A 22,540-nucleotide genomic window follows, 5' to 3' on the forward strand; every position below is an offset into this window, starting at 1 on the left:
AATTAATCAGCCAATAGGCATTTGTATAGATCTAGGTTAATTTGTACCCTTAGCAAGGAATAAATAGTATTAATAAGAAACAGTGGGAAATTCAGTCTTCTCCTTTAATATGAGGAGACTCTACTGTCTTTGAGATCTACTTTGAACTTTTCAGTTCATTTCATTGCCTTGTATACATGGAATCAACCCTCTTTGTGTTGCTCCATTGTTGGGGATAGTTTCTTGGCTTTGATATCAATTTACAACTAGATTTGGAGTCCCTAAAGCATTTACCACATTCAGTGAATTCTTCATGAATGAAATACCAACTCTGAACAGAGCACTGGGTGAGGTGCAGGGGGAGCTGGAAGTATTAGAAAAGACCATAGCCCAGACTTTATTGAGCTTATAGTCTGGAGAAGGACAGCAAGATACAAATTTATTCGCTAGAATTGGATTCAAGGATACACTTGAATATTTAGTTTGTCAACTTTGTTGTATCAACATCACTCATTAAGAATTTATAATTAATAAATTCCTTTTGGGTGTATTACCACATTCTCTGCAAAAATGGACTAATAAATTTCATTTTGAGGCAAAATGGAACCAAATTAGCTACTATTTCTTATTTGTTACCTCTCCCCCCTTAACCCTAATCATCTGAATGAACTTCACCTGGGAGAGGCAATGATGTATTGGTGGTATAGAATCTTCTTTAGGACCCTCCTGGCTGCCACTTGCTTTGTTCTTTCTCACTTGTAATCATCTGAAAGGGATCCAAAATCAACAGAGACAAGAGGGAGGCAGTACTGTGGAATACATGTTCAACATGGTACCACATGACCTGAGTTCCAATCCTTGTTCCATGACTTACTACCTCTGTGACCTTGGGTAAGTCTTTTAACCTTTCAGGTCCTCAGTTTCCTTATCTGTGAAGTAAGGATTGTAAACCTTTACAATTTGTTCCAGATACAGCTCTAAGTCTCTGATTTATCCTAAATTTATAATTCATCCTGTTGTTGTTCAGTTGTGTATGACTCTTTGTGACCCACATGGACCAAACTCTCTGTGGGATTTTCTTGGCAGAGATACTGGAGTGGTTTGCCATTTTCTTTTCTAGCTCATTTTACAAATGAGGAAACTGACATAAACAGGGTTAAGTGACTTGCCCAGGGTCATATAACTAGAACTTGTCTGAGGACAGATGTAAACTCAGGTTTTTCTGACTCCAGGCCTAGAGCTATATCCACTGAGCCACCTAGCTGCCTCCTATATATATCCTACCAACACTTTAATTAGAACTCTGGAGCTGGTTTATTCTGTTTACTTCTGAATAAACTTCTGCTCACTACAGCTAGCAAATCCTGATCTTCTGTTCCCCCATTGCCTAGGATACAATGGACAGCATGTTTATGCTTAAGAGTGTTCCTTCCTACTGCTACTTATCCAACTCAACCCTGACCCATTCTCAGATCTTATCCTCTTCTGTAGGGTGCCTCCACTGCATATTCTTAAGACTCTTACTCTATTTTTTAAAAAATCCTTGATTTTTTTTCTTCTTTCTTTTCATTTTTTGGGATTAATGAAAATGTATCTTTCCCTTTAAGGTAATATATTCTCTATAAACAAATACAATGACAGCCCCCACCCATAGGACCAGGAAGAAGAGTTGGTATATACCTTTATACCCACTCCCACTTTCTTTTTTTTTTTTTTTCTCTAATTGTCTTTTTTTTTTTTATTAATTTTTTTATTTTTTTAATGTTTAACAATCACTGCCATACAATTGCGATTTTATCCCTCCCCACCCACCCCCCACTACCTCCCTCCCTCCCCACGACTGCATACAATTCTGTATAGATTCTACATATACTTTCCTATTGAGTATATTTTCACTATAGTCATGCTATGTAGTCAGACTAAGATAAATGAAAGAATCCGTATAACAAATCAGAACATGATACACAAACAGATACACATACACAAACATGATCTGCTACATTATGTGAGTGACTTCCATATTTCTCTCTCTGAGTGTGGAAGGCATTTTGCCTTGAGGTCCACCATTGGGATTTTTTTTTTTTTTCAGAAGTTCTTGTGTTATTACAAAAATCTAAGTCTACCAGAAAAAACTCTCACACACTGTGGTTGTTGCTGTGCATAAAGTTCTCCTGGTTCTGCTCCTTTCACTCAGCATCAGGTCATATAAGTCCTTCCAGGCCTCTCTGAAGTCTTCTTGTTCATCATTTCTTATGGCACAATAGTACTCCATTACATTCATATACCATAATTTATTCAGCCATTCCCCAATTGATGGACATCCCCTTGACTTCCAGTTTTTGGCAACTACATAGAGTGCTGCTATAAATATTTTTGTACATGTGGGACCCTTTCCCATTTTTATGATCTCTTGGGGATATAGTCCTAGTAGCGATATTGCTGGGTCAAAGGGTATGCACATTTTTGTAGCCCTTTGGGCATAGTTCCAAATTGCTCTCCAGAATGGTTGGATGCGCTCACAGCTCCACCAACAATGAATTAGTGTTCCAACTCTCCCACATCCTCTCCAGCATTTATCATTTTCTTGTTCTGTCCCACTTTCTAATATTAGTTCCTTTGCCAGAATTTCTCTTCAAACCCTGCTTTATTAAAGAACCTGGCACTTAATAAATGTTTTGTTGAATGATTGATCAAAGTTCATGCCATCCCCTTTATGCCATCTGTCCCTGCTGCTGTCAAATACTGACTTGTCCAGGTTAATTCTCCTGCAATGACTCAGTACCTTCTCTCTCTCCCTGCCATCATCCTATGTGACTTCAGTATCCAGGCTGATGACCTCTTAAACACCTTGGTCTCCAATTTCTCTAATGTCCTTGATGACCACAGCCTCTGTCTAGGTACAACTTTGGCTACCCGTAGCCTAACCCTAATCCCATTATCAAGTAAAATCTTTTCACCTCTATCCACTGAAACTCAGAAATTCCTCCTACTGATAATATTCTTGTCTTTCTGCCTTTCTCGTGGCTGCCTCATTCCTCTGCAGTCTTTTTATTTTAATCAATAAGTCATTCAGTAAGCATTTATTAAGCCCTTACTTTGCCTCAAACACAGAAGCCAAAGAAAGGCAAAAAGACATAAGGATCTTTACCCTCAAGGAGATTACATGACAATTGGGGAAATGACATGTAACCATATGTGTAACACCCAGTTACAATAATTCACTCATTTTAAACAGCTTTAGGAAGTTTATTTCAATGAAACTTTCTTAGTAAAAACATAATTGCTCTTAGCAACCAGTCAGGAAAATTCCTGACATCCAACAAAGACTGACTTCTTTGTCTAACCTTCCATTTATTTTTCTTTGTGACTGAGGTAAATTCAATTGATTAGTATAGTTTATGTAATGAAATAGCAACTGATATAGTGTCTAAGGACAGACAGACATTGAGAGATAAAATTATGGAAGAACTGAACTTGTCTTGGGCTTTCTGTCAGCATGAGTCTTCTAGATACTGAGAGAACCCCTTCTGACTCTCCTTGATAATTACCTTCTCTACTACAGTCCTGTCTTCCCTGTGCTCCTCAAAGTTGTGCTGGAAATTCTACACTTGCTCTGATGCCTTGAATCTCACACTCTCTCCCTCTGGATCTGAGATGCCTTCTCTTCTTTTTTATAAAAATTGCTTAGGGCATGACCAGTTTCTCACACGATGATCTTGATTGATTCCAGAGGTATGCAGGCTCAATCCACACTCAGTTCTGACTGATTCAATCAAAATGTAATTCTTAGTATGATGTTTGAGTTAAACTAGGATGGTTTCAATCTCAGCTATATACATATGTGATAGATATGGAACAGTAGGAAGGGAAACTTACAGGGGAAGACTCATGTAACTGGGGGAACATTAAGGCCCCCTGTAAAAGGTGATATTTGAATCAAGTCTTGAAAACAGCCTGGTATGTCAAGAGTTGTTGGTGACAAAGAAGGTGCATTTCAGGCATAGAAAATAGCCAGCATGAAGGCATGGAGATAGGAGGTGGGGCTTTTTGGGTGAGGAGGAACAAGTAGGCTGCTAGGTACTGATAGGCTACAGGGTATACGGAGAGGTGCAGATTAGGCAAGACTATCAAGATAGAAAGGGACCAGGTTGTGAAGAACTTTAAATAGTAAACAACAAACTATAAAGCTGTTCATACTTTTTGATCCAACAAACCACTGGTAGATCTGTATCCCAAAGAGATCATAAACATGGGAAAAGGACCCACATGTACAAAAATATTTATTGTAGCTCTTTTTGTAGTGGCCAAGAATTGGAAATTGAGGGGATGCCCATCAACTGGGGAATGACTAAACAAGGTGTAGTGTATAAATAAAATGGAGTACTATTGTTCTATAAGAAAAGGTGAGCACACAGATTTCAGAAAGACCTGGAAAGATTTGCATGAACTAATGCTGAATGAAGTGAGCAGAACCAGGAGAACACTGTATATATTAATAGCAGCATTGTGTGATAACTGACTTTTTAGTCTTAGCTCTTCTGAGCAATGCAAAAATCTAAGACAACTCCAAAAGACTCCTGATGGAAAATGCTATCCACATCCAGAAAAAGAGCTCTGCAGTCTGAATGTAGATCAAAGCAGACTATTTTCTTTTTTTTTTTTTTTGGTTGTTGTTTTTTTGTCTCCTGGTTTCCCCCTTTTTGTTCTGATTCTTCTTTCACAACATGACTAATGTGGAAATATGCTTAATATGGTTGTGCATGTATAGACGATCAGATTGCATGCTGTCTGGGGGAGAAGGAGAAGAGGGAGGAGGGAAAATTTCAAAATCAGATCTTATAACCGTGAATGTTAAAAACTCAAAATAAATAAATAATCAAAAAATTTTTTAAAGAAAACAAAAAATCACCTTGGCAAGGATAGAGAAATCTGATGCAGGGGAAGCAACTAGAAAGTTATTGAAATAGACATTTAGTCTGTCAATAAACATTTATTAAGCACCTTCTGTGTGCCAGGAACTGTGCTAAGTGCTAGAGATATAAAAACAGGCAAAAAACAGTCCTTGTCCTCAAGGAGCTCATAATCTAATGGGAGAAACAAGCCGACAAAAATATGCAAACAAGTCATATACAGGAAAAATAGGAACTAGGATTGACAGGGATTGGCTTCCTGTAAAATGGGATTTTAGTTGGAACTTGAAGGAAGCCAGGGAAGTCTGGAGGTGGAAATGAGGAGGGAGAGGATTCTGGGCATCGGAACAGCCCAGGCAGGAGGTGATGAGCGCCTGGACTAGAATGGTGGCTGTGTAGGCAAAGAGAAGGGTATGTACAGGACAGATGCTGTTAAAGTACAGATGACACCAGTAATTTGACAAATGATTAGTTGCATGAGGATCACAGAGGATACTGAAATCACAAACCTGGGAAACTGGGAGGATGGTAGTGACCTCTACAGTAGTAGCATAGTTTGGGAGAGGGCAAGAGATTTTTGTGAAGAATAAAGGAATTTTGAGCTTGAATTTTTCAGCAACATACAGTTCCAAATGTTAAGTGGTTTGGGGTGAGAGGGAAGAAGGAAGAGGGAAGAAACATTTATATAGCCCTTAGTTATGTGCCAAGCACTTTTTAACAAATATTCTCATTTGATCCTTACAACAACCCTGAGAGATAGATGTTATTTTTATCCCCATTTTACAGCTAAGGAAACTGAGGCAAATAGTACTTTTTGTTTGAGTGAAGTGATGTACTCAGGATCACACAGCTAGTACTTACTGAAGCCTGATTTGATCTCATACCTTCCTCAGGGTAGTTAGGTGGTATAGTGGATAGAAGCCCTGGTAAGGAGTCAGAGAGACCTGAGTTCAAATGTACCTTCAGATACTTATTAGCTGTGTGACCCTTGGCAAATCACTTAGCCCTATTTGGCTCAATTCCCTCATCCATAAAATGAACTGGAGAAGAAAATGGCAATCCACTCCAGTATCTTTGCCAAGAAAACTCCAAATGGTGTCATGAAGAGTTGGACACACCTGAAAATGACTGAACAACAACTTCCTGACTCCGGACCCAGTGCTCTATCCACCCCACCACTAACTGGTTCTGTCAGTTGTATACATGGGTTTGGAGCTCAGAAGAGAGACGAGGCTCTCTCTATAGATTTGAGAGTCATCTGCATGGAAATGATAACTGAAACCATTAGAATGAATGATGAGATCACCAAGAGAGACTATGTTGAAAGAAAAGAGAAGGGGGCGTAGTACAGAGTCATGCAGACTAGGTTCATTATAAGTTGTATATTTTATATTATACAAATTACAACAGTATCCATTATATCAATTTTTTTGTTCAGTGAATTTCAGTTATGTTCAGCTGTGTGTTAGATGCTGGAATTGAACTCAGGTCTTCCTGATTCTGAGGACAGATTTTATCTGTTAGTGCCAGTTGCCATTTTCTTGGGTGCACTAGTTCTCCCAAAGGTGCTGAATATAAAATGAGGCATTCTTTCACTTTGTTTTTTAAGACTCTGTCCTTGTTTGTCCTAGAGTAGGTGATGGACTCCATTTAATTTCAGAAAAACTCGTTGTTATTATTAAATACCATATTTTTGGAATTATCTGTGAAGTGTTACACATGACATTATATGATTAGTCTTAGTGCCGTTCCCAAATTTCAGCTTCTTATTGTGCTCTATATCTTAGATATGATAAAAATGAATGAATTCTTCATTCTTTCTGCTGCTGGAGTTTTAGCAGAGGAAAATTATTTATTTTTTTCGTCACAATTTACTCTAATTTTAATATTCCCCAGATAATAGTGAAATAAACCTATTCTGTACCATTCAGACTTAGATAAAAGCATCAGGGTGTTTGGAACATAAATCTTATTCCATCTTTTGTGGAGCTGCCCAATTTAGTAAAAGCAATTCAACGGCTCATCTTAAATGTAGTATGACTTAGAACACTCAAATCTGCCTGGAATGTGAAAAAAGGGAATAATTTATATTTAATTGGTCTAAACCTACCTTTCCTAGGTCAATAAGAAGAGGAAAATCAGCAGCATTAATCAAGATAAAATTATCAGCTGATTAATCAGTGTTCTAATTACTGCACAGTTCTTTCCCTTTTCAGTTTTAATTACTAAACTTCATTGTCTTTTCCATATGGCCATCATGCATTCACAGTACACTTTTCTCCTGGTGAGATCATTAATATAAAAAATGTCCATTTCAGGCATTACTGAAGATGTAAGAAATTGCTAGTGCCTCCTTAGAAATTACCAAAGAAGTTGCAAATCAGCCATAGGTTATTCAGGAAAAGGATAATAAATCTATGAACACTTAAGAAAATAGTGATAGTGGAAATGTAATTATGATTATCAAACCAACCTTTGTCCCAAAGTGAGCCTTGCTCGTCATATTTTATCATGTCTACGTTTCAGTTGGATCTGAAACCAATTGCAATTTAATTTAAATTGGGGAAATACATTGGGGACTGCTCTAATTCATTGTTTTGGTGCAGGCCTCAGGAATATTCCTTCTGCAGACTTTTTTCTTTCTTAGAGATGCATTGACTCCAGCATCTGGCCGCCATTCAGTGACTGACTGTAACATTTCAGAGTGCTGAGTCTGTGTTGGTCTTAGAGTGTTATCACCATAGCATATTACAATATAGGATGGGACTTCTGTAGAAATTGCCATGTGATACCAGGAATGAGAAGCCACAGACTCATTGCCACTCTGTGACCTGATTCCTGAAAGTTTCTTTCCTTAACAACAAGAATTCTTCGAAAAATGGTCACCATTCCAGGCAAACATATTTTTTCCTGTAGAAGGCCTTTCTTGGAAACCCTTGGCTGCTTTGCAAATCAGAATGTTCTGAAAGAAAAGAGATTACAGGGCAGTCCTCTCTTGTGTAGTCTGTGTGATAGACCAGTTATCTTCAAAAGAAACTGGGGTATTTCTAGTAAGATATTTTGTTAAATAGCCTGAAAATTTTTCCCATTTGAAATATTCAGATTCCTATACACTTAAAATATGTATTTTTTTCTGTAGTCCTTCAAAATACTTCATTAGCTGTGAAAGACATGGTTTCTACACAAGGAGGTCCATTTCTGCCTTCCAACATGGGCCTCCTTTGGATTGACTCATAGGTAACAAATGCCAGTTAGTAACAGTAAGAGCTTCCTGGGTATTACAGACCTTTACCTTAAAGTAAGTAAAGAGGTTGGATACAGTGAAACTAACATGTTATTTAATTTTAATTGGTGAATTACCCGCAGGTATTTGAGCCGATGTTTACTAGCTGCTCTGTGAGGCACAGACTACATAAACACATGGGCTTTTCTCTGAAGTGAAAATATCTTCTCATCAGTTTTTTTTTTTTCAAGAGACACTGAATTATCTCCTGTATGCATTATGTGGGCTTGGAATTGGAAAACCATTGGGTTCTGCCACCACTTATCACTAAATGACTAGGGCACTCAATAATTCCATTTCCGTGATCCTAATGCATGAATGGGAATACTGATGTAGCAGGGAGCAAATTGTATTTTTCAGCTGCTTAATTCCATTCTAAATACTTTTTCAAATATGTGGCTTTTACAGGCCACCTCTCCTGTTAAATATGATGTTTTTATTTTAGCCTTTAGTTTGGATGTTATAACTTCTAATATTTCAAGCCTAGGCTTTCAATTCATTTGTAATTGCTCCTTTCAGGAAAATATGTTTAGAAATTGAACTGAGTTACTCCTAGTGGAAAACTCCACTATTTTGATTCTCAGGGATTTAACACATCAAAGAAACCCATTCTCCAATGAACTGAAAGGCCTATTTAGACAAAGAACTCATTGTTGCCTTCATGTGATGAGTAGCAAATGGACAAATCTCAGATATATTATATCTCCATGATAATAAAACACTGTCTGAAGGAGGAAAAGCTAGCAGCCTCTTGCCAGGTTCTGAGGAATTTAGTACTTAAGATTTAATGCAAATATGTTTCATTCATTAGGAGTAGACTTTTTTGGGGGCTGCACGTATTATATACATACAGAGTATAGATACACACACACACACACACACACACACACACACACATAATCTTGTGTCCTTGGAGTTTCTGGAAGGCTAAAAGCTGCTTATCATCATCATCATCATCATCATCATCATCATCATCATCATAATGATCCTCCAGCCTTGATTAAGTGGCTTCTGTGTGTATTGGGGACACAAAGCATTGGCACATTTAGAATCTGGGTGGGTTTAAGGGCTAAATGAGAGAGATATGAGGGTGGGTGAACCTGTTTCTTATCAAGAAAATAATTCAGTGAGCAAGATTCTAAGCCATTTGTCTAAGTCACACATTGTAATGAGGTAGGCCACTGTTTCATTCTGAAACTGAGCCAGTGCTGGTATAGCATGAACAAACCCTTGAAGCACCATGGCATTCTTGCTTCCTCAATCTCCTTTATCAATCTTTGACCCCCGTGAAACAGGCACAAGGGATAGCTGATGTAGCTGATTGTGTGTGTGCGTGCCCACGCGCATGTGTGTGCACTCATTTGCATGTATATATACACTTATTCAGGGGTCGTTTATCCAGCAAATGCAATCCTATGGAACATGACTGAAAACCTAGAAATAAGCCCCAAAAGATTCCAGAGGAGCCAAAAGAAATGAACTGTATTTAGTGTATAAATTTTATGTACTTTCTTTATGAGAGTCCTATGACCCTCAATCTTTGCACATTTATTTTTAACAGGTGTAAGAAATAGGAGGGTTTTTTTTCTGCCCACAACAATATTAGAAGCAGAAAATTATTCTAGAGGATAGAAGGGATGGATGGTAGGTAGGACTGGATGAAGAAGGATAAAAGACAACAGATAAATTAAAAAAGGAAGAATCTGAAAAATTTAGGAAAAGTACATGAATTTTAAAAACCATAACATTCTGGGACCATTTAATATATGAACAGCAACAATAACAAAAAAACTATGTATCTCAATATCCCCTGAGGACATTATTGTGCAACACTATACAGTAACTGCTCTTCATAATAATGATTATGAAGATGAATCAAATCATATTTAATATACTCTAATAAGATAGGAAAAATGTATCCTATTATAGGAAAATTTCCATTTAAAATAGTTGAAGTAAAAATTTAAAAATGTGTTTAAAGGGATGAGCTTTAGTTATTTAGAAAGTATACTTCTAGAAAACACTCTAGTCCATATCTACATGTAAATGTTTCTTGTCTATATTGTTGCCAATGTTTCTTGACTACATTGTCTACCAGTGGAGTGTGTTATCCTTGTCAGATAGTATTTCTGAATATTCAGGGCCATATAACGTATACTGTTACCTATAAGGGGAAAACTGGGGGGGTCGAACCTATTCTCATTAACACATTAACAATTAATTCACAACCAGATGAAAAAAAGGTTACTATGACCATAGACAACATTTAGGCAGCCCTTTGAGGTTTACTTTGAAAACTACTTCAACTGATTCTTAGAATACATTATGAGTGAAAGAGCCAGAAGTCAAACCCAGGGCCTCTGACTCCAAAGCCAGTGTGTCCTTCCTCTTACCCTTCATAGAGTTGCATGAAACGTAAAGGACCACTCCAGGGTTAGCTGTTATCGTGAGCTGTAATGATGGGGAAGTATTCTCACTGGACTTAAAGGTACAAGGTCCAGGTGTGATTTCCTAACTGTCTTTGATCATGGCACTTAAAGAGTGCTTGTTGATTGACTTAGGGAAGGAAAGGTCTTATTGGGGAGTTTCCTGTGGGCCCTGAACAGCTAGGAACTACTACTGTAGATGTTGCAATGGTGGAGAAAGTCTTTTTGAGTCAAATGCAAAACATCACTTAATTTACAATTTTTCTTCGGGTCAGTTATCTGTCCTATTTACTTTAATGAAAATGAAGAAATATTCTGGGCATTGGCAGAACTCTGACCTTTTCTTTGACCTTAGAGATTGATGAGCAATGGACCTTTCCATCCTTCTGGCTTAGTTAAGTTTCTTATGAATAGGATTATAGACTTACATTTAAAAGAAACCTCATAGGACATTTAATCCAATCTCTTTCCCTGTATGATAGATAAGAAAACTGAGGCCCAGGGAGATCAAGTGATTTACCAAAAGTTGCACAGGTATTGGACATAAGAGGTAGGCTTTACACCTAGGTCCTCTGAAACCAGAACCAAGGATTTTTCCATTGGACCATGTTGTTAGCTGAGTAACAACAAGAAAACATAAGGGTTTGATAAGGGAGTTGGGAAGAAGCCAGGAGTCTGTTTCTTCCCTAGTTTTAATTTGCATCATTTTGTTATATCCTGTAAAAAATGTCTGTACGTGACCTCTTCTAGAATGCACATATGATTCTATTTACACATGGAAATCCTTCTGGTTTACACCTAAGTGAGCAGGCATGATGAAGAGTAATAATATTTTTTTATTAACGTTATGAAAGCTTAATTTCATATTGGTAATGCTGTTGTTACTTTTTGCTTTCAAAATATATTAACCAAGATATTATTATCCTGATTATCATTATACTTGAATGTGGATTACTCTTTAATTATAGTCTTTATCCAAATACAAGGGCACTCTCTTGACCAATCAGTTTGTTTGCCCTTGATACCAGTGATCCTTCCACTTGCCTGAAAGAGAAGCTGGTGAAAACAACAGCATCTGCTACTTTCACTTTGTAAATAAAAGATTGTGAGTAATTGTTTTAATAATGTGGAGGAATTTACATCTCCTTTATTTTAGAAATTTCAAGGAAGTCCCTTCATTTAAAGAGCACAAGTAGCAAATCCATCGTATGCTGCTACATGATCTGAAATTTGTTCATTCTGGCTCAATCCTGAAGTGTTCTTTTGTTAATGTGCCAGTTATGTGCTCTTTGCATAATGGCTAAGCTTTTCATAACAATAGCTCCCACGTATAGAGCATGTTCCAAGTTGCAATAGGTTTTTTTGGCCATAATCTTGCAAAATAGTAGTATTATCCCACTTTACAGGTAAGGAAACTGATACTCCCAGAGGTGAGATTGATTATCCCATCATCACACAGTTACTGTAGTATTAGAACTGACATTCCAAACTCCTACTTTGGACTCCAAGGTTGATGCTTTCGCAACTATTTCATGCTATCTCAGTGCACAAGAATCATACTTTTCTAGTCCTTTCTGTTCATATAAATAAAGTATTGACCAATAGTGGAAACTTTAAGTATACTAATCACTTCTCTTTCACATTTATAGCAACATATTATTTGTTTTTAGTTTCTGCCCTTTTTGGATCCTACACTGCAGAATTGACCTCATCGAGAACATGAAGTTATTGAGTTTCAATAATTTCTCCCAAAACCAGGGAGTTTATTTAAACTAGTTTCAGAGTCTGTTGCAAATGAGTTTTAACTTTGAAAAAAGTAGCAGTGACCAATACCATTTTACCACTTACAAATAAAGTATGGATAGTTTTACACTTATCTCATTAATCTGTGCATATACACATCTTCCAATTTTTGTTCTATTTGGTTTAATATCACTAATGTCACTCCCCTATTCAACAAACTCCAGTGGTTCCCTATTACCTCCAGGATCAAATATGAAATCTTCTGTTTGACTTTTAAAGTCTTTCACCACCAACCGCTTTTTTTAGTCTTTCCAGTTTTACTTCACCTTACTCCCACATACTCCAGTATGGCTGCAGAGACACTGACCTCATTTCTCCTACAGTAGAATCTATCTCCTGACTCCATGAATTGTCACTTGCTAACCCCCAAGCCCAGAAGTCCCTCCTTCTTCACCTGGCTTCCCTGCTTTTCTCCAAATCTCAGCCAAAATGTCACCTCCTACAGGAAGCCTTCCTTCTGAGATTGTCTCAGATCATCCTGCACAAATCTTGTTTGCACAAGGCTCTTTGCATCTCCCTCATTAGAGTGTGAGCTTTTTGAAGACAGGGACTGTTTTTGCTTTTTGTTTTTATATCTGTTTTTTTTTTTTTTTGCTATTTAGCACAGTACTTGGCACATAGCAGGCACTTAATATATGCTTGTTGATGTGACTTGACTACTGACTCAGGGACCAGCACTGTCCTAATGCATTATTTAATTGTGCAGTGATTATAATCTTTCCATGTTTAGTTTAAGAAGGATTTAGAGGTTGTTTTTCTGACTGCCTAGCACTTACAGCTTCTGTTTGAAGCTCCTAAAAGTACTTTAGGCACATGAAAGTTGCCAGTAAGGAAAGGTACGCAGTAGTCAGGAGGAGAGGAATGTCTTTACTAATGTATTTGGAGGTTTGGTTTAAGTGAAGCATTTGGTCTAGAGCAGGGCTATTGTTCCCGTCTTTCTTGACTTCAGCAGTTGTTCTGTGTCTGTAGGGTAACGAACTGCAGGTTTGTGGCCCTCTCTCATTATTTAAACATTTGGGAAAAGGATGAATACTTCACCCCAGTGACCCATTAAGTGTTGGAATGTTGTTTTTCATGTGCATGAGAGAATGGACAACTCAAAATAAGCCACAAAGAAGGGAAAAACCACTCTTTGCAGTTGGCAAAAAATTAACACAGAAAATTGGTGAAAAATGCAGAAAATTAATGCATAAAATGCACAAAATTGGGTAGAACGTGACAGTGAGAGATTGTGAAAGTGAAAAATAAAGCATGTTTTACAATGATTTCTATATTCAGGAAAATAAGAAGTGGTAGTACACTAGAACTACCACCAGTCATGCTTCCATTCTTCCCTTTGGGATCAGCCATGGACAGCTGAAGCCCTCGGATGTTCATCATCAGCCAGGACAGGGTGACTGCAGCATCTTGCATTAGTCACAGTCTTTTCTGCAGATTTAGCCAACTTGAAACAACATACATTTAAATTCTAATTAAGCAGAAGGCTAGAACTTGAATCATGCCTAGAATCTGTGTGGTTTCATATTTTACAAGTGATTTTCACATTGTCATCACATTTGAACTTTTCAATAACCTCATGCATTAAAAAAGGGCATTGATATTGATGGAAGAGTTTTCCTAGGAAGAACCCTGTTGTATGGTTGGTGGGACTTTAGCCACAAATATGGTGGTAGATATAAGATCCAGGATGATTGCTTGAATGGAAGCAGTGCCAGTGTGGTGAGGGTAAAAGAAGTATAGATTAGCTCCTTCTTTTTTAAAGGATCTCAGACCTCGGTTCTTGCTGCATAAACCTGACCTGTCTAGGACGTATGGCTTATGTGGGGAACATAAAATGACAGCTCTATTCAGTAACACAAATACTCTTACATGTAGATTGAAATTCCCTATGTTTTTATAGTTCTTCTTAATATTCAGCCTTCAGTAGCTATTTCCATTATTTGGATTTGTCCATCTCAGGTATCTCTTTGCCTTGCTGTCCTGCTTGCTAGAGCAGATTTATTTGGAGTGAGAACAAGCAGATATACACGATGGTTTGGAGGGTGACACAGGACTCTTGCAGGTGTCCTAAAATATTTCCTTGACATTCTACTACAGTCCTTGCAATTTCTTTCCAACAAATCCTTTTTATGGGCCCCAGCTAAAATACAAAAAAAAAAAAAATACTTGATTGAATTTGAAAAGTGAGAGAGCACCCCCTGAACACATTAAGATGTACCTGTCTTACTAACTAGTGTATGCCTTCTCTTAGGGAATGAGATGTGGGGCTATTAAATTTGATGGAGGAAGAGAGAGAGAAAGACATCAGATTCTGAGAAGGAACCCAAAGAGCGTTGTGGAGGGTAGTAGAAAGAATCAGCTTTGGGATTTTGCCTGTGTCTCTCCTTTATCTACCTGAAATGATTTTACTCTTCAAATCAAGCAGCAGACTTTAGTTTCATTATGAAGAGCCATGAAATGTCTGCAGTTCCTGCTAAGTGGGTCTTATAAGACGGGATCCTTCTCTGGCTACCTTGGTGTACCATTTCCCTGCACTGAATTTCTTCATAGCTGAATGCAGACGACTTGTGTCTAGTTTGAAAAGTTACACAAACTCCCAATTTTCCTTCATTCTCACAAGCCAAATTGTTGTAGAGCCCTAGTCTATTTTCTTTATTTTTTTTTAGTGGGAAACAGATAAAAGACAAGAGAAAAGACTTGAAATAATAGAATGTTAGTAGGATCTTGGGGATCATTTCATCTCATCTCCCTGATTTTGGAGTGAATTATCTGTCTACTGTCATAGAACAGTTTAGAAGGAAAGTCTAGACTAGAATCAAATTTGCTGACTAAGGTTCCCAGGTAAGAAGCATCTTCATCATAACTAGAATTTATTTAGCACTTTAAAATATTTGCAAAGTGCTTTACAAATATAATCTCATTTAATCTTCATGACAACTTTGTGAGGGAGGTGTTATTATCTATATTTTACAGAAGAGGAAAACAAGGTTTGCAGCGATTAAGAGACTTGCCCAGGGTCACACAACTAAAAAGTCCGAGGCAGGACTCAAAATTAGGCCTTCCTGACTCCATGTCCCGTTCTAAACATTCTGCCATCTAGCTCCCCAATGATTAGTCCCTATGCAGAGGACCTGTCAATCAATTTGTCCATGCACATTATATATGATAATAAAGCAGAAATACCGCTTACATAAATCAATTAATCAAAGTTACACATTGAAACACTTTCTAATTCAATTCTTAACAGTTCTCACCCAATTATAACTGTAGTTATCTCTCAAACAAGGGATAAAGTCCAGTAAAAGTGTTTTATTTCCCTTGAGTCTCTTACTCCTGAATCTCCAGTGGCTGAATCATCCATTCAAAGACCGCAGGAGGTTAAAAAGTCAAACTTTGTGGCAGAGTAGCAGACCACATAGCTACTTCAACCTCTAGGGCCCAGAGCCCTGATGCCACCCCAGATTGCCTACCCTCTCTCCACCCCCATGCATATAGTAATTCTCTTCCACCTGTTGCCCAACACTCAAAATTTCAGCCTTGGAGGTTAATCCCTGTTGTTTAGAAGCTATGAAAATGCAAATTTTCCTAAAGAGCTGGCTTCAGACTTATCAGTCTTTTACATCACATTGTGAATGAAGGATAATCTATTAATAATTATGGCTTATGTTTATGCAGTTTATAGTTGCAAAGTACTTTATATACACTCTCTCCTTTGAGTCTCACAATTGGGAAGGAGGGAGGTATTGTATGGATTTTTTTTCCCCCATTTTATCTTTGTTCCTCTATGTGTATTCCTAGAAAATTCCTCTTCAACAGCAGGTGGAATACTGACAGTAAATTTGGGATAAAAATCCCTTTGTTGAAAGAATTTTTCATAACCTGTTTTAAAGGTCTATTCCAGATCTAAAACAATTCATCCCACGAAGGAACTGACATCGGTTATTTAGCTAACTGATTAGTAGTAATTGAAGGCCAAGTTTGGAAATTGTACAAGTTTTCTATGAATATTCATAATAAATAATTAACTTGCCTCTCGATTTAGAGCCCAATAAACAGTTCACTTCAATTTGATTTTTTTTTTTTTTATATCTGAGTTAATTATATGCTGAGGTCTAGTTGCTGGGGTTTCTTTGGTAAGTGGCGATTGAGTAACTGCTGCTGGTGACAATAACCCTGTGTTTTTGTGGCTTTCACAATGTTGCTGTGCAGCTGGAGGAAGGCACATAATCATGCCCTTCAGAGAAGTGTCTCTCTCTCCCTCCCCCCACCCCTCAACCTTTTCCCCAAGCAGGTTCTGGGTTTAGGGTAGATCCCCTTACTCAATCTAGCCTCTGCTTCAGAAGGCTCTAGGAGTAAGTGCCTCTTAATGAGAACCGAAAGGATCAGAAGAGAAGAGAGCCTTCCCTTACAGGTATCTACCTTCCCCTGGGATTTTTAGAGCCTGGGAAATCATGGGTATGTATTAGTCACCCAAAGAGCATCTGCTGAGCTTTTTCTGTATACCTAAACTCAGTAAGGGATACCAGAAATTTCAGACTCCTCCAGGACCTTATCTCCTTCACAAGCTGACAGTTTTCTTAAGAAGGAGATAGGACTGATGGCTGTGAAGAGATTGGAAAGCCCTATAAGACAGTGTAAGATCAAGTGTAGACTAAGCGCCACACGGAGGAGTGGCATGTCGGGTGTATCTTCCTTTCCCCTCTAGCTCTTTCCCTAAACTTTCAGGTTTAACTGCCATGCTTAGAGAGGAGGAAGGTGGGAAAAGTTGTGGGCCGCAGGAAGGACAGAGAACCTTCAGGCATTTGCTTTCAGTTTTATTTAAAGTCCCATCTTCCAAACCAGCATCAGCCAGGCTCCTTGCCCTAATGAAATCTGGACGGCAGAGTAACACTGCCATCTACTGCCAACCTCTCCTATTGTGGGTCTTTTTTTTCTTTGCCCTCTCTCTTCTTAAGCTTCCTCTCTCCCTCCCTCTTTTTGCTCTCTCTCTCTCTCTTCTGCTCTCTCACTCTCTCTCTTTTTAAAAAAAGGTTTTTATCCCGTCAAGGAAAAAAACTGGCTCTTGGAAAACAACCAACTCTGCTGGAACTCAGAGATAATAATCAGTTTCTCCGGGCTTGTGAAATTGGCTCATTAAGCGTGCTTTTTAACAGAAAATATTGGAAGCGATTAAGTCTGCTTTACTGAGTGGGCATGAAATGGCTAACCTTCGGCCACCCACAGCTCCTAGGTGCCTGGCGCCGTTTTATGCATGCCGCGTAACGTCTTTACTTGAAGTGCTGTTTATTCATCACCTGCTTATTTATCTCTTTGCATTTGGCAGGCACATCGATCAATGTTAAACTGTCACACAAGGTTATTTTTCTTTTACATAACAGTATAGGCCTAAGGTAGTGGCATATTAAAAGTAATAACTTTCTAACTTGTAGCTCAAGATGACAGCCCCATTTTTACCCGAATATATTACTGCAAGAAATTCTTAATATCATTCTTCTCCCCTCCCCTCCTTTCCATTTCTTCACCTCCCCCTCCCCCTAAGTACTCAAGCTCTCCCAAGGTCAAGAGCTTCATTCTGTCATCTGGTTGCGAAAAAGAGGCATGTGCTTCCCTCCCAGTTTGCTTCCAATCTACCTTCCCCCTCACCTCTGGTTATCTCAGGCCTTCAGGCTGATAAGCCTACAGGCAGCACACCTCAGCAGCTCTTTATGATGACAGTCATTCTTTTGCTCAAGGACCCACTGGCCTAGCTGGGCCCTAGAGGAAGAACCCGAGGGATCTAGCATCTTTTTGGTGCGGTAGATACCAAGTCTGGTTTCACTCCTGTTACAGGCCTAGATGGTTGTTTTTTACCCTATGAAACCCAAACCAGAAAATACATGGACTTCCTCTTTCTATGATTAGGGCTATGACTGGCCAAGAATAAAAAGAAAGAAGAGCTGAAAAAGTCCAATATGAGATCAACTTGTTCATTTTTTCTCCTTGCTGTTTCAATATTCTGTTGCTTTCTAACACTCCCCAGCTTCGATAGACTTCCTGTCTTGGCCATGTGCCAGACTAGCTTTTTCTGTACAAACAGGTTTTCTTTTTCTCCTCCCCCCCCCCCACCCCAGTCCAGCCTAAAAATGCCCACAGATAGAAGAATGTCAGATCTTTTTAGTGTTGAATTTCAAAGCGGTCCTTAGAATTCCTTCCCTCCCTTGATCTCTCCTTTTGGATTTCAGCTCGGACTAGCACACTGTTGCTAAATATAAGCCCCAGACAGTGGCTTTCTAATAAAACGCTTTGATAATCTTGTGTACATGGGAATTAAGTGTCTCAACATAGTATGCATAGTAGCTACACAACTACTCCCAGTGACTGGAGGTGCAACACCCATCCTGGCAAGCCCACCTTGTTTGCAAAAACAGCTCTACTAGGAAGTGTGAAGGCAGAAGTGAAAACAGTTATGAAAATATGGCCCAACAGACTGGTGAAGTACCTGCTTTGGATGCAGACAGCATCTTGGTTTCCCAGCAGAGCTTGGCATTATGACTGGCCTATCTTTTGAATTTGTTAATTTGCGTATTCATCCTTGTGCTGAGGGAGACAGTTGAGTCCCTGATCTATGGTGATCTATTTTATCACATGAAGTGCAAACCCAGGGAAAACATGTCCATTTAAAAAAAAAAAAAAGCAGTCCCAGCCTGTGTCTATGTGCCTTCAATCAATATTTGCATTAAAGTGGTTTAAATGTATGTGTCTCTGAGGCTGTCCATTCTTTCAAGTTGACCTCCTGCATTGATTAGGGCTGGTGATAGAAAAAGAACAAATCAGGCAAGGAAAAAAGGGAAGAAAGTGAAAGTTGCTGTTATGATTCCTCCAAGTAATATATTTTAAGGCATAGTTACATTTATAAGCATTCCAAAATCACTTCAAAGAGAGGAGGGTATATTTCTATCACTCCCAGACTATGTCTTTGTGCCTTGAAAAATCATAAGACTGGAGATTTAATTTGAGTCTAATGTGAAGGTCGGTTGTCTGATTATGACCTACGTAAGCCAAAGACAGTTGGACGTCTAACTGGCTTAAAAAACTAATTTCACTTTTATTTTTAGTGTCTGCATTGTAGTTTGGAGCAGTTGTTTGTGTATGTTGCTCTATCCAGAAGCTAGTGCTTCCAGAATTACATTTCAGCTTTCTATTCAGGGTTCTTTGTTATACTAATGTGGTTTATTAAGAGCACTCATCATGCTTGTCACTGCTCTGAATATTCAGAGCTGTAGACCCTGCCCTCTAGGAAATTACAACCTGTTGTTTTTGCATCACCTATAGTAGCTAACAGTTTGGGGTACATATTGTCAGCATTAGGCCTGTGGGTAATGACTGGTCACAGAGAGAAGATGGGAAGTAATTGGAAGCCACTGGTCTGGAGCCAGATGGGCAATCTGGAGTGGGGACAAACACATATGCTGTTGGTCAGAATAAGACAGAGGGTCAAAACCAAGCAGGCACTTGAGAGCCAGGAAGAGCTAGGAAACTGAAAGTCTAGGACAAAGAAGTTAGGAGATGAGACATAAAACGCTAGGAGAACTTGATACTGGGGCCACTTTCTGAACTTGCTAAGAGAACTTATGTTTTCTGATGGGCCCAGAGCCAAGGTGTCCAGGTAAAAGGAAGTAAGTTTATTTTAGGGAGCTAATCAAGAGATTTACCTGACTGAGATGTGCTGTGGAAGGGAGAATGACATGCTTAGGTGCTCATACATGGTAGGTACTTAGTACTTTGACAGATTCATGATCTCATAGACATGAGTACTCCTTACACTAGTGCAGAGTAAAGCCCCTCTTTTCTTTTTCCTTTTGCATACTTCTTATCCATGTCCTTCAAGAAGTCAACCAAAGAGGATCCACCCAACCTGTTGGAAATCTTCCTTTAGAATTTTTAATATTTCATGGACACCGATGCCACAGGTTGAGCTATTTTTTCTGTCATCTTTTGCTCTTGCTAAATAACTGGCTTACTTGATTTCCTGGTCATACATGCCATTGACGATGTCTTCTATGCCATTTCTGGCATGCAAATTATAATTTATGATAACTTATATCCTTCTTATACCCACAATACAGCTCTCATTTTCCTTTTGACTGGCTAGGACTTTTGACTCTTCAGTGAGTGTTGTCCAGTCATTCAGTTGTGTCGGATTCTTCATGTCTCTTTGGTCCATGCCACACTAATGCTGCCCGTGGAGTTTTCTTGGCAAGTGGTTTGCCATTTTGTACTGGAGTGGTTTGCCATTTCCTTCTCCAGTGAATTAAGGCAAACAGAGGTTAAATGACGTGTTCAGAATTACACAGCTAGTAAGTGTCTGAGACCAGATTTGAACTCAGGTATTCCTGATTCCAAGCTCAGCCTTCTATTCACTGAACCATCTAGCTGCCTTTTTGGTGATTGTAACCTTCAATAAACACTTACATAGCTTGGGTCATCATGTCTGGCAGTTATTCTTCCTTCGCTCTCCTCCCCCAATTTCCACATGTTCCTTATGAACCATGTTCCTTATATTGAAATCAGGTAGTGAATATATGAACATATTTCAAAGAATGTTCCTCATAGGCAAGTCTACATATTCTACACTTGATGTCATAGAGAATCATTATTTAGAACTGGACATTAGGATATATATAGATGAGAACTCATAGATGAGAAAATGGAAGCTCTTACGGGCTACAGAGGCAGCTAGATGGTACAATGGATTGAGTTTCAGGCCTGGAATCAGGAAAACTTATCTTCCTGAGTTCAATTCTGGCCTCTGAAACTCACTAGCTGTATGACTCTGGACAAGTCACTTAACCCCCTTTGCCTCCGTTCCTCATCTGTAAAATGAGCTGGAGAAGGAAATGCAAACTAGCTCAGTATCTTTGCCAAGAAAATTGCAAATGGGGTCACTAAGACTTGGATGTGACTAAAATACCTGAACAATAACAACAGAGGCTACAAGGTGTGCTGAAGGTTATATTACGCGTACTTCACAGCAGAATCATAGTCAAAATAAGATCTCAGGTCTCCTGCCTCCTGCCCTGTTAGGAGACCTCCTGGTCTAGCTCTCTTTCAAAAATAGCTCACATCTATATCACCCCTTGAGCTTTACAAGGTACTTTTACTATACTATAGTGTGCATCATTCACCAAAAAGTATGCATTGAAGAAGTGCTACCACAATTAATATCCAGGTGGAAAATAATATTGGTGAATTCCAAAACTTATGGCTGAATTCTACAGAAAAGAAACTCAGATGATAGGAATATAGCTAGATGCTTCCCACTGTGCTTGGCAATGAGGGGGCTATAAATGAAATGTAAGGCATGTTTACCTTTGTACATGAACTTATAATGTAATTGGTGAGATAGAAATTTACATGTGAAACTGTTAAGCAACCAGTCAAGAAAATATATTGTTAAATGTCAAAATTGCTGATACAGACAGTAAGTGTAAGAGATGTGTTTACAGTGCTCTGAGCAATGGATTTTGAGTCATAGCACTTTAGATTTGGAAGGGATCTCACCAGCCATCCCATGCCTGAAAAGAACCCCCCAGTATGACACACCACAGGAATGGTTATTCATTCTCTGCTTAAAGATCTCCAGTAAGGAGGAAGCTCCCACCTCCTAAAGAAACCTATCACATTTTTGTATAGCTCTAATTGTTATGATTTTTTTTCCCCTGCTTTGAAATGAAATCTTACTCTTCACTACAGGGGATCAAGCAGATAAATCAATAAATCAGCAAGTATTTGTTAAGTGCTTTCTGCATGCTGGGCATTGTTGTAGGAGCTGGGGTACAAGACAAAAGAGAAGCAGTACTTGCCCTTCTCTGGGCACTCTTTATGTTGTTAATGTCCTCTGTAGGCTGTGGCACTTAAGGATGAAAACAATACTATGGATAAAGTTTCCCAAAGACAAAATGGAATAGAAATATCACTTCCTTATGGGAACTGTGATCCTTATAATTAAGTCCAAGATTGCGTTAACTTTTTTGGTTGGTTCTTGCAACCAACATTGAACTTGGGGTCCACTAAAGACCTTTTTCAGACAATCTTCTACGTAATCATACTTCTTCCATCTTGTGATTGTAAAGTTCATTTTTGTACCTGAATTTAAGATT

At 38.6% G+C, this 22,540-nt stretch overlaps 1 long non-coding RNA gene across 1 annotated transcript in view; it reads right to left on the reverse strand.

Moving 5' to 3' along the window:
• Positions 1 to 14,273: 14,273 nt before the first annotated feature.
• LOC140520990 (uncharacterized) overlaps positions 14,274 to 22,540 on the reverse strand; it is a 37,005-nt gene continuing 28,738 nt past the window's right edge. The window contains exon 4 of the long non-coding RNA XR_011972745.1: positions 14,274 to 14,541. This is a non-coding gene — a long non-coding RNA (uncharacterized lncRNA). The remainder of the gene's footprint in view (positions 14,542 to 22,540) is intronic.

This window comes from Notamacropus eugenii, chromosome 1, assembly GCF_028372415.1.
Source record: "Notamacropus eugenii isolate mMacEug1 chromosome 1, mMacEug1.pri_v2, whole genome shotgun sequence".
Taxonomy (NCBI): Eukaryota; Metazoa; Chordata; class Mammalia; order Diprotodontia; family Macropodidae; genus Notamacropus; species Notamacropus eugenii.